Below are 15,857 nucleotides of genomic sequence, written 5' to 3' on the forward strand. Positions count from 1 at the left end.
CAAAACGAAGTCATAAAACACTTCACTGCAGTTCACTGTAGCACTATATATAACTGACCTTCAATTTGTTAAAATTCACTGCTCTGCTACTTTATTCTCTTCTGCTTTCGGTCGCTGGGGTTGAAATAAATTGGAATTCGATACAATATCTTGAAAATCACCGAGAAATGTCTATTTTACCATAATGTAAAAGCATAAATGAAACTTACCTTTTGTCTCAAGTGCTGAATAAATAAATAAAGACACCAAATCCACTTTGTTGCTGCGTAGAATTATTTATTAGATTCACTTTCAATAAAGAAACGTCAAACTTAAAGCGAATTTGCGAAAAAAAATATTTCCACCCAACCTTTTGCGTGAGTGTAAAAATCCACCCGCTCATGAATATTAATGACGGGGGGGTGCGGCATGTGGAGTGACGTCACACGCGTTACACACAGACATTCTTGGCTCATTATATGTTCTCCCTAAATCACTTCCATCCCTCCATATCTAATATCACTCCTTCTCACCTTATATCTAAATCTCTCCCCGAATCTCTCTCCTCTCCTCCCTACATCACATCCCTTTCTCCAGATCTACTCCTCATCCTCCCTGGCTATTTCTGTATCTGCTCTCCCTCCATATTCAACTTGCTCCCAGCACCCCCTCCCCTCTCTCCCATGATCGTTTTCCCATCGTATCCCTCCCCACATCCTTACTTCTTTTCCCTCCATATCTGCCCTACCTCCCCTAGCATCCAAACCTGCAACTCTCTTTGGATACTGTATCTCATCTCCCTCTCTCCTTGGCGAGGAGTAGGCTTGGATGTGTGCTCCCAGCCTGAGTTCGGTCCGGGTCTAGGTTGGGTTCAGATCTGGGTCGGGTCGAATTCAGATGGGTCCGGATCTGTCCCAGATCTGGGTCTGGCCTGGATCTCTGCTCTGGGACACACGCGCCGTCTCTCGTCACGGCTACGCCTGAACCACGATTAGAAACCCGCGGAAGCTCTTCACCCCCCCTACTCCCCCATTGGAAATCCAACACAGGCACCAGGTGACAGAATGGCAGACACAGAGTAAGGCACCAGAAGACACTGCAGAGACACGCGGCGCCCTCTGCCCACCACGGCGCCGTCCCTCGCCTCCCCCCAGCAGGGGTCGGGGCTAAGTGGGGGGAGAGGTCGGGATGGAGGGGCCGAGTGCGTGGAGAGTGCGGAGTGTGAAAGGGGGAGAAGCAAAGGGGGACGCTGAGATGTTAATGAAAGATAGGGATCAGAGATGGAAGGGCAGGGAGAGCAGAGAGAAAACGTCACGGATAGTTGGAAATGAGAAAGGGAGGGAGAGGGGGGCAGGGAGGGGTGCAGGGAGGGAGAGGGGGGCAGGGAGGGGGTGGGGGCAGGGAGGGAGAGGGGGGCAGGGAGGGGTGCAGGGAGGGAGAGGGGGGCAGGGAGGAGAGGGGGGCAGGGAGGGAGAGGGGGGCAGGGAGGGGGTGGGGGCAGGGAGGGAGAGGGGGGCAGGGAGGGGGGCAGGGAGGGGGAGGGGAGCAGGGAGGGGGGGCAGGGAGAGGGGGGCAGGGAGGAGAGGAAGGGATCGAGGGAGGGAGGAGCAAGGGAGGCAGGCAGGGAGAGAGGGAGGAGGAACAGAGAGCGCGCGGGGCGGGGAGGGGAGCCACTCCTCCTCTCCCTCGTCCCAGCCCCGCGCTCAGCAGCAGTCGCCCCCTTGCAGCCGTGCCGAGAGGAGCACGGAAACGCTCGGGGAGACAGCCAGCAGGGGAAACGCAGGAGACGAGAAGCGGGGACTCCGGGGAGGTGAGTCCACGTGGCGCGTCGTGGACGCGGTGCTGTCGAGTACCCGGGTACAATACTCGCGGGTGTATTGAAGTGGCAGCCCAGGTGTATGCGAGATTGGGGGGGAGGGGATATTGAGATGTGTGTGTGTGATGGGAGCAGGGTGTGTGTGTGTGTGATGGGAGCAGGGTGTGTGTGTTGGGAGCAGGGTGTGTGTGTGTGATGGGGGCAGGGTGTGTGTGTGTGATGGGAGCAGGGTGTGTGTGTGATGGTGGCAGGGTGTGTGTGTGTGATGGGGGCAGGGTGTGTGTGTGATGGGGGCAGGGTGTGTGTGTGATGGGAGCAGGGTGTGTGTGTGTGATGGGAGCAGGGTGTGTGTGTGATGGGAGCAGGATGTGTGTGTGTGTGTGATGGGAGCAGGGTGTGTGTGTGTGATGGAAGCAGGGTGTGTGTGTGTGTGTGTGATGGGAGCAGGGTGTGTGTGTGATGGGAGCAGGGTGTGTGTGTGATGGTGGCAGGGTGTGTGTGTGTGTGATGGGAGCAGGGTGTGTGTGTGATGGGAGCAGGGTGTGTGTGTGATGGTGGCAGGGTGTGTGTGTGTGATGGGAGCAGGAGTGTGTGTGTGTATGTGTGATGGGAGCAGGGTGTGTGTGTGATGGGAGCAAGGTGTGTGTGTGTGATGGGGGCAGGGTGTGTGTGTGTGATGGGGGCAGAGTGTGTGTGTGTGTGATGGGAGCAGGGTGTGTGTGTGTGTGATGGGAGCAAGGTGTGTGTGTGTGTGATGGGAGCAGGAGTGTGTGTGTAATGGGAGCAGGGTATGTGTGTGATGGGGGCAGGGTGTGTGTGTGATGGGAGCAGGAGTGTGTGTGTGTGATGGGGGCAGGAGTGTGTGTGTGTGTGTGATGGGAGCAGTGTGTGTGTGTGATGGGAGCAGGGTGTGTGTGTGATGGGAGCAGGGTGTGTGTGTGATGGGAGCAGGGTGTGTGTGTGATGGGAGCAGGAGTGTGTGTGTGTGTGTGTGATGGGAGCAGGGTATGTGTGTGATGGGAGCAGGGTGTGTGTGTGTGTAATGGGAGCAGGAGTGTGTGTGTGTGATGGGGGCAGGAGTGTGTGTGTGATGGGGGCAGGAGTGTGTGTGTGTGTGTGATGGGAGCAGGGTGTGTGTGTAATGGGAGCAGGAGTGTGTGTGTGTGATGGGGGCAGGAGTGTGTGTGTGTGTGATGGGGGCAGGAGTGTGTGTGTGTGTGTGATGGGAGCAGGGTGTGTGTGTGATGGGAGCAGGGTATGTGTGTGATGGGAGCAGGAGTGTGTGTGTGATGGGAGCAGGGTGTGTGTGTGTGATGGGAGCAGGGTGTGTGTGTGTGTGTGATGGGAGCAGGGTGTGTGTGTGTGTGATGGGGGCAGGGTGTGTGTGATGGGAGCAGGGTGTGTTTGTGATGGGAGCAGGGTGTGTGTGTGTGTGATGGGAGCAGGGTGTGTGTGTGATGGGGGCAGGGTGTGTGTGTGTGTGATGGGGGCAGGGTGTGTGTGATGGGAGCAGGGTGTGTTTGTGATGGGGGCAGGGTGTGTATGTGTGTGATGGGAGCAGGGTGTGTGTGTGTGTGATGGGACCAGGGTGTGTGTGTGTTTGTGATGGGAGCAGGGTGTGTGTCTGTGTGTGATGGGAGCAGGGTGTGTGTGTGTGATGGGAGCAGGGTGTGTGTGTGATGGGAGCAGGGTGTGTGTGTGATGGGAGCAGGGTGTGTGTGTGATGGGAGCAGGGTGTGTGTGTGATGGGAGCAGGGTGTGTGTGTGTGTGATGGGGGCAGGGTGTGTGTGTGATGGGAGCAGGGTGTGTGTGTGATGGGAGCAGGAGTGTGTGTGTGTGATGGGGGCAAGAGTGTGTGTGTGATGGGAGCAGGGTGTGTGTGTGATGGGAGCAGGGTGTGTGTGTGTGTGTGTGATGGGAGCAGGGTGTGTGTGTGTGTGATGGGAGCAGGGTGTGTGTGTGTGTGTGATGGGAGCAGGGTGTGTGTGTGTGTGATGGGAGCAGGGTGTGTGTGTGTGTGTGATGGGAGCAGGGTGTGTGTGATGGGAGCAGGGTGTGTGTGTGTGTGATGGGAGCAGGGTGTGTGTGTGATGGGAGCAGGGTGTGTGTGTGATGGGAGCAGGGTGTGTGTGTGCGCGATGGGGGGGGGGGGCACCCAGGTGAATGGACCCCATGCACACCCCGTGGCTCAAGGAGCCACGTAGGTTGTGTGCTTGACCCATATACAACAATAGGATATGTGTTGACCCACATAATGCGCAGGGTATGTGTTGACCCATATAATGCATAGGATATGTATGTGGTCTCTATAATGGTGAACACAACATAATATAGAAGACATAGTGTGTGTGTGTGGCACACGTAATGTACAGAATAAGCGATCTGTGCCGGTCTGGTTGTAGTTAAGGAGTTAATTTAAGCCGGTTATGTCTTGATCGGCTGCCCGGAAAATGTCTATATCCACATGCGGCACACCACATCAAGTATACATCTGGAAATAGTGGTGGCTACCTGGCGACCTACCCGCAGACCCGGAACATGAGAAATTAAGCCGTAACTATAAACAGTGCGGTGTAGAATACGCGTGTGCGTGTGTGCCAGTGGTAGGTGTGCACGCGAGTCGTGTGCTTGCTATGGGTGCTGATGCATTCACACAGGAATAGCGGCCACGGGCCACCCACGTTATTACTGCCGCCTCTCGTCCACGTCTCACAACCGCTCCTAACGAGGGTCACAGCAGCCCCCCCCGACTGTGTGATGACGGGTGTCGTCGGTGAGAGCGGTGGCGCGGTGCCCGGCCACGTGCTTCACGAACAAACACTGCCCGCCGCGGACGGTGGCCAGCGGTGACCGCGCGTGGGGCGCAGTCCTTCATCCAGCGGTGGACTGGCAAGGGGCTGTGTCCAGGCAGGTGACCACAAAGACGGACTCAAGGATACGGGGGGATCGGGGAGGGATGGGGGGGGGTCTCGCGTCGTGACAATGGTGGACATACCACGCACCCCCACCCCCATATATAGCCCTCAGCAGACTGTTGGAGCGGGCAGCGGGCACCGATGGAAGCTAACACGGTTCACGAGGGAGGTGGTGTTGGCCAGAACCACGCCCGGCCGCCTTTGTCTCCCGAGTGGCGATGTTTACACATTGGAGTTGCACTGGGGGGGCCCGGGAGGTGACGTCACTCGCGCCGATCGCCAGCGGCACCCGCGGGTTGGTCGTGCGGCGCGCGAGCAGCTCCCCCCCCCACGTGACGTCACCGCTGCCCCCCCCCATGTGACGTCACCGCGTGGACATTTACTTGATAATGACGTCATTCGTCGGCGTTAGTTTTCGTTTGATCGTGACGTCACGACGTTTGCTAATGGCGTCGCGTGCTTGTTACCTTCCCGTTACGTAATTTGTTGTTGCTGACATCTGCTGCAAGACGTCACTGCATGGCGTCTCAATTACATAATTGACACCTTTATCACCATCACACACTGGCGATGGCGTCACGTTGCCAAACCAGATCAAACAACTTTCCAAAGACGTCGCTTATTAAATACATATCTAATTGTGATTACATAATGCTGTTAATACCACTGGTGGCTTCGGGTGGCAAACCCAAGGGTCTCGTGATGATAATGGTGGAAAGCGGTGGTGCGGTGGTTCTAACACTGCGCTACGAACCAGTGGACCGGAGCTTGATACTCGCTCCCCTAGGTCGACTCAGCCTTGAGTACCTGGTGTGGTGGATAAACATCAGTACTGGGGAGACAAAGGTGGCCGAGCGTGGTGCTGGCCACCTACCCCCTCATGTGCCTTCATAGGTGTTCGCTAAAGCCACTTGCCGTAAAAGTCTGTTAAGACTATACGGGAGATATTTTTGTTTTTGGTGGTGATGGTGTTGAATAATGTGCACAATGTCTGGGGTGTGGAGCCAAGTTCAGTGTCATTCGAAAGCCAGGGTATATATGTCGGGCTGCTTTCGAAGTGTCTTCTCTAAATAAGAGTGTGTGCTCATTGAACGCCACTACTGCTGCTGCGATTTCACAGGAGGAGGGAGTGGAGGCAGGAGATGATGTAGCTGGCCCTGCTGGTGATGGTGGGAAGCCAGTGGAGGAGGGAGTGGAGGCAGGAGATGATGTAGCTGGCCCTGCTGGTGATGGTGGGAAGCGAGTGGAGGAGGGAGTGGAGGCAGGTGATGGTGGGAAGCCAGTGGAGGAGGGAGTGGAGGCTGGAGATGATGTAGCTGGTCCTGCTGGTGATGGTGGGAAGCGAGTGGAGGAGGGAGTGGAGGCTGGTGATGGTGGGAAGCGAGTGGAGGAGGGAGTGGAGGCTGGTGATGGTGGGAAGCGAGTGGAGGAGGGAGTGGAGGCTGGTGATGGTGGGAAGCGAGTGGAGGAGGGAGTGGAGACAGGAGATGATGTAGCTGGCCCTGCTGGTGATGGTGGGAAGCGAGTGGAGGAGGGAGTGGAGACAGGAGATGATGTAGCTGGCCCTGCTGGTGATGGTGGGAAGCGAGTGGAGGAGGGAGTGGAGGCAGGAGATGATGTAGCTGACCCTGCTGGTGATGGTGGGAAGCGAGTGGAGGAGGGAGTGGAGACAGGAGATGATGTAGCTGGTCCTGCTGGTGATGGAGGGAAGTCAGTGGAGGAGGGAGTGGAGACAGGAGATGATGTAGCTGGCCCTGCTGGTGATGGTGGGAAGCGAGTGGAGGAGGGAGTGGAGGCAGGAGATGATGTAGCTGGCCCTGCTGGTGATGGAGGGAAGTCAGTGGAGGAGGGAGTGGAGACAGGAGATGATGTAGCTGGCCCTGCTGGTGATGGTGGGAAGCGAGTGGAGGAGGGAGTGGAGGCAGGAGATGATGTAGCTGGCCCTGCTGGTGATGGTGGGAAGCGAGTAGAGGAGGGAGTGGAGGCAGGAGATGATGTAGCTGGTCCTGCTGGTGATGGTGGGAAGCGAGTGGAGGAGGGAGTGGAGGCAGGAGATGATGTAGCTGGCCCTGCTGGTGATGGAGGGAAGTTAGTGGAGGAGGGAGTGGAGGCAGGAGATGATGTAGCTGGTCCTGCTGGTGATGGTGGGAAGCGAGTGGAGGAGGGAGTGGAGACAGGAGATGATGTAGCTGGCCCTGCTGGTGATGGTGGGAAGCGAGTGGAGGAGGGAGTGGAGACAGGAGATGATGTAGCTGGCCCTGCTGGTGATGGTGGGAAGCGAGTGGAGGAGGGAGTGGAGGCAGGAGATGATGTAGCTGGCCCTGCTGGTGATGGAGGGAAGTCAGTGGAGGAGGGAGTGGAGGCAGGAGATGATGTAGCTGGTCCTGCTGGTGATGGTGGGAAGCGAGTGGAGGAGGGAGTGGAGGCAGGAGATGATGTATCTGGCCCTGCTGGTGATGGTGGGAAGCGAGTGGAGGAGGGAGTGGAGGCAGGAGATGATCTAGCTGGTCCTGCTGGTGATGGTGGGAAGCGAGTGGAGGAGGGAGTGGAGACAGGAGATGATGTAGCTGACCCTGCTGGTGATGGAGGGAAGTCAGTGGAGGAGGGAGTGGAGGCAGGAGATGATGTAGCTGGTCCTGCTGGTGATGGTGGGAAACGAGTGGAGGCAGGAGATGATGTATCTGGCCCTGCTGGTGATGGTGGGAAGCGAGTGGAGGAGGGAGTGGAGGCAGGAGATGATGTAGCTGGTCCTGCTGGTGATGGTGGGAAGCGAGTGGAGGAGGGAGTGGAGGCAGGAGATGATGTAGCTGGCCCTGCTGGTGATGGTGGGAAGCGAGTGGAGGAGGGAGTGGAGGCAGGAGATGATGTAGCTGGTCCTGCTGGTGATGGTGGGAAGCGAGTAGAGGAGGGAGTGGAGGCAGGAGATGATGTAGCTGGCCCTGCTGGTGATGGTGGGAAGCGAGTGGAGGAGGGAGTGGAGGCAGGAGATGATGTATCTGGCCCTGCTGGTGATGGTGGGAAGCGAGTGGAGGAGGGAGTGGAGGCAGGAGATGATCTAGCTGGTCCTGCTGGTGATGGTGGGAAGCGAGTGGAGGAGGGAGTGGAGACAGGAGATGATGTAGCTGACCCTGCTGGTGATGGAGGGAAGTCAGTGGAGGAGGGAGTGGAGGCAGGAGATGATGTAGCTGGTCCTGCTGGTGATGGTGGGAAACGAGTGGAGGAGGGAGTGGAGGCAGGAGATGATGTATCTGGCCCTGCTGGTGATGGTGGGAAGCGAGTGGAGGAGGGAGTGGAGGCAGGAGATGATGTAGCTGGTCCTGCTGGTGATGGTGGGAAGCGAGTGGAGGAGGGAGTGGAGGCAGGAGATGATGTAGCTGGCCCTGCTGGTGATGGTGGGAAGCGAGTGGAGGAGGGAGTGGAGGCAGGAGATGATGTAGCTGGTCCTGCTGGTGATGGTGGGAAGCGAGTAGAGGAGGGAGTGGAGGCAGGAGATGATGTAGCTGGCCCTGCTGGTGATGGTGGGAAGCGAGTGGAGGAGGGAGTGGAGGCAGGAGATGATGTAGCTGGCCCTGCTGGTGATGGTGGGAAGCAAGTAGAGGATTGAGTGGAGGCAGGAGGTGATGTAGCTGGTCCTGCTGGTGATGGTGGGAAGCGAGTGGAGGAGGGAGTGGAGGAAGGAGATGATGTAGCTGGCCCTGCTGGTGATGGTGGGAAGCGAGTGGAGGCAGGAGATGATGTAGCTGACCCTGCTGGTGATGGTGGGAAGCGAGTGGAGGAGGGAGTGGAGGCAGGAGATGATGTAGCTGACCCTGCTGGTGATGGTGGGAAGCGAGTGGAGGAGGGAGTGGAGGCAGGAGATGATGTAGCTGGCCCTGCTGGTGATGGTGGGAAGCCAGTAGAGGAGGGAGTTCTTGATGGGCGGTGATGATGGTGATGATTCGTGGCAGATCCGAGGGGAGGGTGATGCTCCCCTCTTTAAAAAGTGACATGTCGGGTTTCCCGCTCTCCCGCCCCCCCGCCCCTTCCCCCATGGAAAGTTTCTCGATCCGCCATTGGTGATGGTGGGTCCGGTGCCACTGCGCGAGTTTACTTGACTCGCCGCTGCCCCATGTGTGGTGATGTTGGTGATAGTTGTGGCGATGCTGAGGTCGTGGCGGTGATGGTCGTGATCACTTGTGATGATGCAGGTTGCGATGGTTATAGTGATGGCAATGATGACTTGCAATAGTTGTGATGATGATGCTGATGCTGGTGGTGGTGATGGTGTGCTGCTGCACTTGTTTACGGCTTCGCGGCCGCGTGTGTGCGGGGCACGGCGACCGCTCTCACAGCCGTGCCAGCAGCGCAGGGGAGGAGGGGGGGCGACCCTGGGCTCTCATTCCTCACCCAGGGCCCCCGTCCTGGAGTCAAAGTGATAGTTCGGGTCGGTTTTGGTGGCGAGGGCTCCAGTTACAGTCACGGTCACGATGAAGGTTAGAAGAGGATAACTGCTGGTGCTTGCGTTACAGTGATATGTTCATTGATATGGCGAGGTTCGGGGCCTGCGCCAATGTAGGTCTCTGGCTAAAGCCGGCCGGCACTTGGGTGATTGTGCAGGCTTCAGGAATCACAGAGGTGACCCAGTGGCGACCGTGTCAGCGGGGCGGGTCAGGGGTCAGGTTTACGCCCAGTTCGACGTCACGGGGCGTTAGCTGTCCTGTCAAATCTGCGTCTCTTTCCAGGACATTAAAAGTACATTTTGTGTATCAGTTGCGGTATTGTGAGATAGCCTTCTTCCCAAGATGTGTTCCGGTTTTGTTGTGCCACTGAGATGGCAACCCTGGTCACTTGGAGATGAGGTCAAGACACCTGGCAACCTGGGGCCCCAGGTGGCCTCGGAATGGACAGAGGGAGCCGTTGTGGTTTTTCTCCGTATTTGCAGAAGTGATTAGTGTCGTATCTAGCCAGTTGATGCCAAGCCTGGCATTTGTGGACGTCTGCCCTCTGTGTAGAAATGCTCAGAAGCTCCGTGCGCCGTGCAGTGGCCTCCGCGTAAGACTTCCTCGGAAGCCTCGTGCTCGTTTCTGCTAAGAACGCGCCCTAACCCCCCCCCCCCCCCCGGGACAGGACAGCCCGATTTTCCATGGTGGAGCAGACACTTTGCTCAAGTTTTCTTTTGGGATCAAATTCACGTCTCTCCTTCCATCCGCCGTCACGTGCTGGCTGATGATAACTTATTCCTCTTCTTCGTTTCCCTGGAAGGGGCTCCAACCCCCCACACTCTATCTACTGCTCACTCCACACGACTGTGTAAAGCTGCCGATTGTAATCTGTTCACCGCCACTCCTTGTGGATGTCTCGAATCCGTACGTGCCTTTGTGGAAGTGTTATGTAATACTTGATAACTTTAATACGCCTCGCAGATATCATTAACGATCTCAAACATGTGGAATTGGTCCGGATTTTAAATGTAACATTAATTCATATATTGTTTGAAAAAAACTGCATATTTACATATGTAGTGAGTTCAACTGAGTCGCAGACGTGGACTTGCTTGTTGAGTGGTGAATGACGACTCGGAGGCAGGTTTCCAGGTAAGGGCTTGCGCCGGTTTATTAACACAAGGGAGCAATAACTGGACCAGATGTAGGTGCCCCTACACTGGGTCCTTCACGGGGAGCTCGGACTCTATCTGCTGCTAGCCCAGCTATCTCTGGCTCTATCTGCTGCTAGCCCAGCTATCTCTGGCTCTCTCACTCGAGTCGGGACGGGGCTTAACAAACACCGCCCGACCGAGGAGAGCACAGCCCCACATGAACCTAGCTGGCTCTTGCAGACTTCTCCCAGCCTTACCCCTGGCTATCTCTTCAAACCCTCTCCATCCCGGGCTCCCACAGCGACCCCGCTTTTGTCACGGGGCCCCCCTTAAGTACCCCCAGGTGACATGACGTCACCTCACCTCACAGCGCATATGACGTCATGTCTCCATACTACTCTACACGTTGTTTGAAAAAAAACTGCATATTTACATATGTAGTGAGTTCAACTGAGTCGCAGACGTGGACTTGGAGGCAACACGTGTATTTAACTCCAACACAGGGTAACTTTCCCCTTAACAGAATAATAACCTATGGTGGTGACCACCAGGCTAACTACACTAATTACAACGTAACTGCTACTACGGACCGGGACCAACAGCTTGGGTCCAGGTCCACGTGTTGGAGACTCATTGAACGGACAACGTAGACGAAGGGTTTCTTCCAGGATGAACAACAAACCTGGTCCCTCTCGGGACCCAGGTTATATTCTCTGCGGCGTGGCTGGCTCCGCCCTTGGCCACGAGCACCTTCTAGAAACCTCGGGAAGGATCTTGGTCCTGACCACGTGACCACCCCTAGCTCCCACTTGGGGGCCCCTTTGTAGACTTAACTGGTCACGTGTCCTCCCGGGTCAACCAGAGTGCCATGGCCTTTAGTAACATCATCCCTAGGCCAGTACTCACACACCCTGTCCTTTAAGGCTGTCACTGCACGCTAAGCGTGGTGCCATCCAGCGCTATCAATCAGCGCTCGCCGGGCCCCTCTAGGGCCGGTACTACACCCGCACCCTTGTGGGATCCGCGATGTTATTACACCGCACGCCGTGCCCTCTCTCAGGCCGGCACTACACGTTGACATCCTGCGATGTCACTACACATTACGTAAGTGGGAAACGCTGCCTCTCATGTGAACATTTGGAGAGCAACTGGCAAAGCATTGTGGGTGACAGCGAGTCACGTGATCCTTGCGGTGGCGACACAAGTTGCGTAAGTGGGTTATCAGACGCGGTGGGTCACGTGATCGACAGATGGTTCCGCGACGAGGAGCTCTTCCAGAGGTTCGGTTTGCGAGGGAAATGGCCTCACCTGAAACGATGCTGATTAAATAAAAAACCCACACAGATGCACGAAATCACCGTCACCACTGTGGCTGGAAACCTTGACAGAGTGATCCCGAGATCAAACATCACACGGACTCACACCGAGGGGTTCAACGTGCCCACTGGTGGCTATTACCGACTATAATCACCCAGGAATATCTGTCCTTAACGCTCATGACGTTACTCCACATGACTTTACCGAAAGACCCAAAGAATATGAATTCCTGCAGTCACGAAAGCTTTAAGTCAAGATTCCCCTAATTAATATTCATGAGCAGGTGACGTCCTCCAAATGGACACCCCCCCACCCCTCATTAATAATCATGAGCGGGTGACGTCACTCAATATGGAATACTCCCCCCCCCCCCTTCACTAATAATCATGCGCAAGTGACGTCACTCCACATCGAACAGCCCCCCTCATTAATAATCATGAGCATGTGACGTCCTCCAAATGGACACCCCTTCATTATTATTACCAACAATAATGAGCCAAGAATGTCTGTGTGCAACGCTCGTGACGTCACTCCACGTTGACCAGCCGCCCCTCATTAATAATAATGAGCAGGTGACGTCACTCCACATCGAACAGCCCCCCTCATTAATAATCATAAGGTGACGTCTTCCAAATGAACACCCCCCCCCCCATTCATAATAATTAGCGGCTGACGTCACTCCACATGGGGGGGCAAGGCGCCTCCTCCCCCCTCCTCGGCGTCAACTCACAACCCTCACGACAAAGGCAGAACCCTCGCGTCACGGTGGTCTCCGTCACGCTATTGAGACATCGAAGTAAAAAGACGTCGTGATGAACAAGGGATTAGAACCTTAAAATGAAATAGGTCTGTGTCACCGCGCCCTTACAAATTGCACACGAATTGATGCAATGAATATCACGTCGCGGTCTGCTTTTCGCTTGCAAGTTTCAGATTTACTGAAATACATCCGTCCTTGGACGGGAAAAAGGCTAGTTACATTATAATATTCAATACATTGAGTCAGAAAGTCAAATGCGAAAGCCACAAAATCAGCATCGGGGTTAAACGTTTACTCTTGAGCCCTTGCACTGCCAACCATCTCGCCAACGGAGCAACGTAATGGCTGAGTAATTAACACAGTGGCTTTTTATCCACCTAGGCAGAAGCGTGTGTGATTTAGACGAAAAACTAAATCTAGAATTTAATTAATATTTGTAATTCTATGTTGATAACAAGTTTACATTCCAAACACGTACATTAATCAAATAAATTAAATCACTGATTTAATTAATTTTATTTTATACCTACGTGACTTTACCGAAAGAACCAAAGAGTATGGATCCCTGAAGTCACGAAAACTTCAAATCTAAACGTACATTATACATTGTTATGAGGGTATTTTTTTAATTCCCCCCCCTCTCACCCACCCCAAGGCAATGAGACTGCTCATTCAACATCAGATATCGTCGGCATTGCCTGCGGGTGGCAGAACCCTAATACTGAGACAAAATGTCATGGTTGCTGTGTGTCACACCGGAAGGTTGGGGCGGCACAGCGTTATCAAGACAGACGCGCGCTCAATGCACACGAAGCGGAAGACGCCCGACTGAGCGAGCAACACTAAGATACGCGGATAGCAATTGGTCTGAGTGAGAAAGATGTTGGCATCGGGACAACTTGCACCACCGCAGCCTTGCCCAAGAATAGAAATCGTCGGAAGCCTCCCCCACCTGCCCTCCAACAATTGTGCTGTGGTGTCCGCCTCGTAATCTTCGGAAGCCCCGTGTCTCTTGTGGCATCTATAGACAACCTCAGAAGCCCAGTGCAGCATGGTTGGCATGGGCGCAGCAGGTGAAACAAATGGTGCCAGTTTCTTAAACAGACTCCTCTTTCGCTGGGCCCCGAGAAGCCACTGTGTGGAAGAGACTGCTGGTGTGATGCGGACCGCACCGCCCCGTGCGTGCCGTGCCGACCTTCGTAGGCCCTCCGCAACTGCACTTGGCCCAACAGTCTGTCTGTAGGAGGTCGTCTATCCCACAGAACTATCCCCACATGCCCCGCCAACACCAGCCAGCTCTGTCTCGACGAGATGGTGTTGGGTGCGCAGTTGGCACCTGCACGTAGTGGGGGGAGCTCTCTGGGGAGGTCATGGTGAATGTTGAATCAGAGCCCTGACCCTGAGGCCCTCGCGAATGCGTGTGTGGGGAACAAAACATGGACAACTTTGGCACTCGACGCTTGCCAACGCGACGCTTGCCAACGCGACGAGGCTTGGAATACAGAGGGAGGCACAGTGCAGAGAGAGGGGGGAGAAATGGAGGAATCCTCGGGACAGAGGAACTGGGCAGAGAGCGCAATCGTCGATGTTGTTGCACCAGGAGCGTTGTTCTCTGTGCTGCGACAGTGCACGACCTTGTGTTGGTTGTATAGTAGCCACACGCAGTGCTTCTGTATACAGTACTTTAATGCGATGGAGGCAGATCATGCATTATTATTGCAGAGGCAGTTACGTAAGGACTTACATAAGAGCACCCCCTGCTTGACTGACCCAGCCAGTCTGAGGGCTGGAAACAGTTCCAACCCCCACCTCCCTCTCCGTTCCCTTGGAGGACATGGGGGGGGGAGATGACCGCCATGCACCCCTCAACCCCCCTCTCCCCACGTAGGGCAGATCAGATACCTGCGCTCACCCCGTCGTTTGCATGAATGTGGAAGAGGTGGGTTTTATTGCCGCGTCTTGCCTCATCTCTCATGCATCTCCCCATCATCTTCCTCTCTCCCACCGCCTCCTCGCATCTCTCTGATCGCACCGGCAAGATCGGCTCACATCGCATCTCGATGCGTCACCTGCACTGACAGAATTTTAGGCGCAGCTCCACAGCGCCATGAATAATCCGCCACCCCCCCCCAACACCATCGCGGAACTTGACCTGACGTGAACGCCGATTACACTTGCGGTCAGCAATGGATGGGTGCCGCTCACAAACCCCACTGTTAGCCCGTGAAGGTGTGGCCCCCTCGGTCGACGGAGTAGCGTCGTTGGGATGGGGCCACTGTGCAAATCTACGACCTGCACGCACGACAGAATGACCGTGTCGCTGGTCTGCGTGGATTTGAAACAGAGTCATTGGCGACCGGGACCATTATTAGCTGGTTATACTTGAGAACCTCGTTTAATTACAGCTCAGTCTGTGCGAGTCTGTGGCTCTGTGCGAGTCTGTGGATCGCTATGCGAGTCTGTGGATCGCTATGCGAGTCTGTGGCAGTGGTGTCGTGTGCTTGGCATGGGCCCCGGTGCAAGGAATGCAGTGGGGCCTCTCCCCCACTCCGATGGTAGCCCGGCATCCTGGCCTATCCGGCCCGTGGGCCCCGGGTAGCACTCGGCAGCCACATAAAGAAACAGGGGCACCCCCACATAGACGCAGAGACACGGCGGAACAGAGAGGCAGACCTGGACAAACGGGACGAGAGAGAGAGACAACACGCACATAAACAGAGACGAAGCCCATCGTGGATCCTGGAGTGCGGTTGCACCGCCCGCACCGCTCACTCGACCGTCCCACGCCACTGCCACGCGGCCGGAGGAGCGAGCGGCCGTCTGTACGAACGTCTCTGCCGCTCCGCGTAGCCGGGGCCCGAGCGCGACACCCCGAGACTGCAGCTAGGGCAGGAAAATCGGGGAAAAAACCCCGAACCCCCCCCCACCCCCTAAAAAAACACAACAGGGCGGCAGGGGGCAGCTAACGTGGGAGCAGTTTAATGAGAAACACCGGCGTGCGTCATCAGCCAGTGCCCGCAGGTGCGCATACCGGCCAGCGTTCTCTCGCTCGCTCGTGTAGAAGACGGGAAAGGGAAGGAGGGGGTGCGTGTGTGTGAATGTGTGGAAGTTTGCTGGGCACCTGCCCCAAAACGTTAAGTGGCCAGCAATGAACAGCCCTGTTATCAAAGTTGTAATGGATAAGAGTGTAACACGTTTGTTGAATTTATCAAGGTTATTGTAAGAGCTCGGGGAAAGAGATTATGAGAGGGGATTCCGGAGTGGGTGAGTGGGTGAGTGAGTGGGTGGATGGGTGGGAAAGAGTTGTTGTGACCCGCAGTGTGGTGGTTGAACACAATGTGGGTCGAGACCTCAACTCGAGTGGAAGAATCAACGAGCGATGTTCACGGGAACAACAACCGTGGCAGTAGCGATAGCAGAGTAGTAAGGAAGCGACTTACCGCCGGTGAGCGAGCAAGTGGAGTGAATCGGTGAGCGCTGCATCATCAATTGCC

At 55.7% G+C, this 15,857-nt stretch overlaps 1 protein-coding gene across 1 annotated transcript in view; it reads left to right on the plus strand.

Moving 5' to 3' along the window:
* Positions 1–1,654: 1,654 nt before the first annotated feature.
* Positions 1,655–15,857, plus strand: part of GREB1L (GREB1 like retinoic acid receptor coactivator) — an 80,319-nt gene continuing 66,116 nt past the window's right edge. Inside the window, 1 exon segment of the mRNA XM_078600673.1 lies at positions 1,655–1,789. The gene's annotated coding sequence lies outside the window, so the exon portion shown is untranslated.

The sequence above is a fragment of the Lampetra planeri genome, chromosome 14 (genome assembly GCF_965212315.1).
Source record: "Lampetra planeri chromosome 14, kcLamPlan1.2.h2, whole genome shotgun sequence".
NCBI lineage: Eukaryota > Metazoa > Chordata > Hyperoartia > Petromyzontiformes > Petromyzontidae > Lampetra > Lampetra planeri.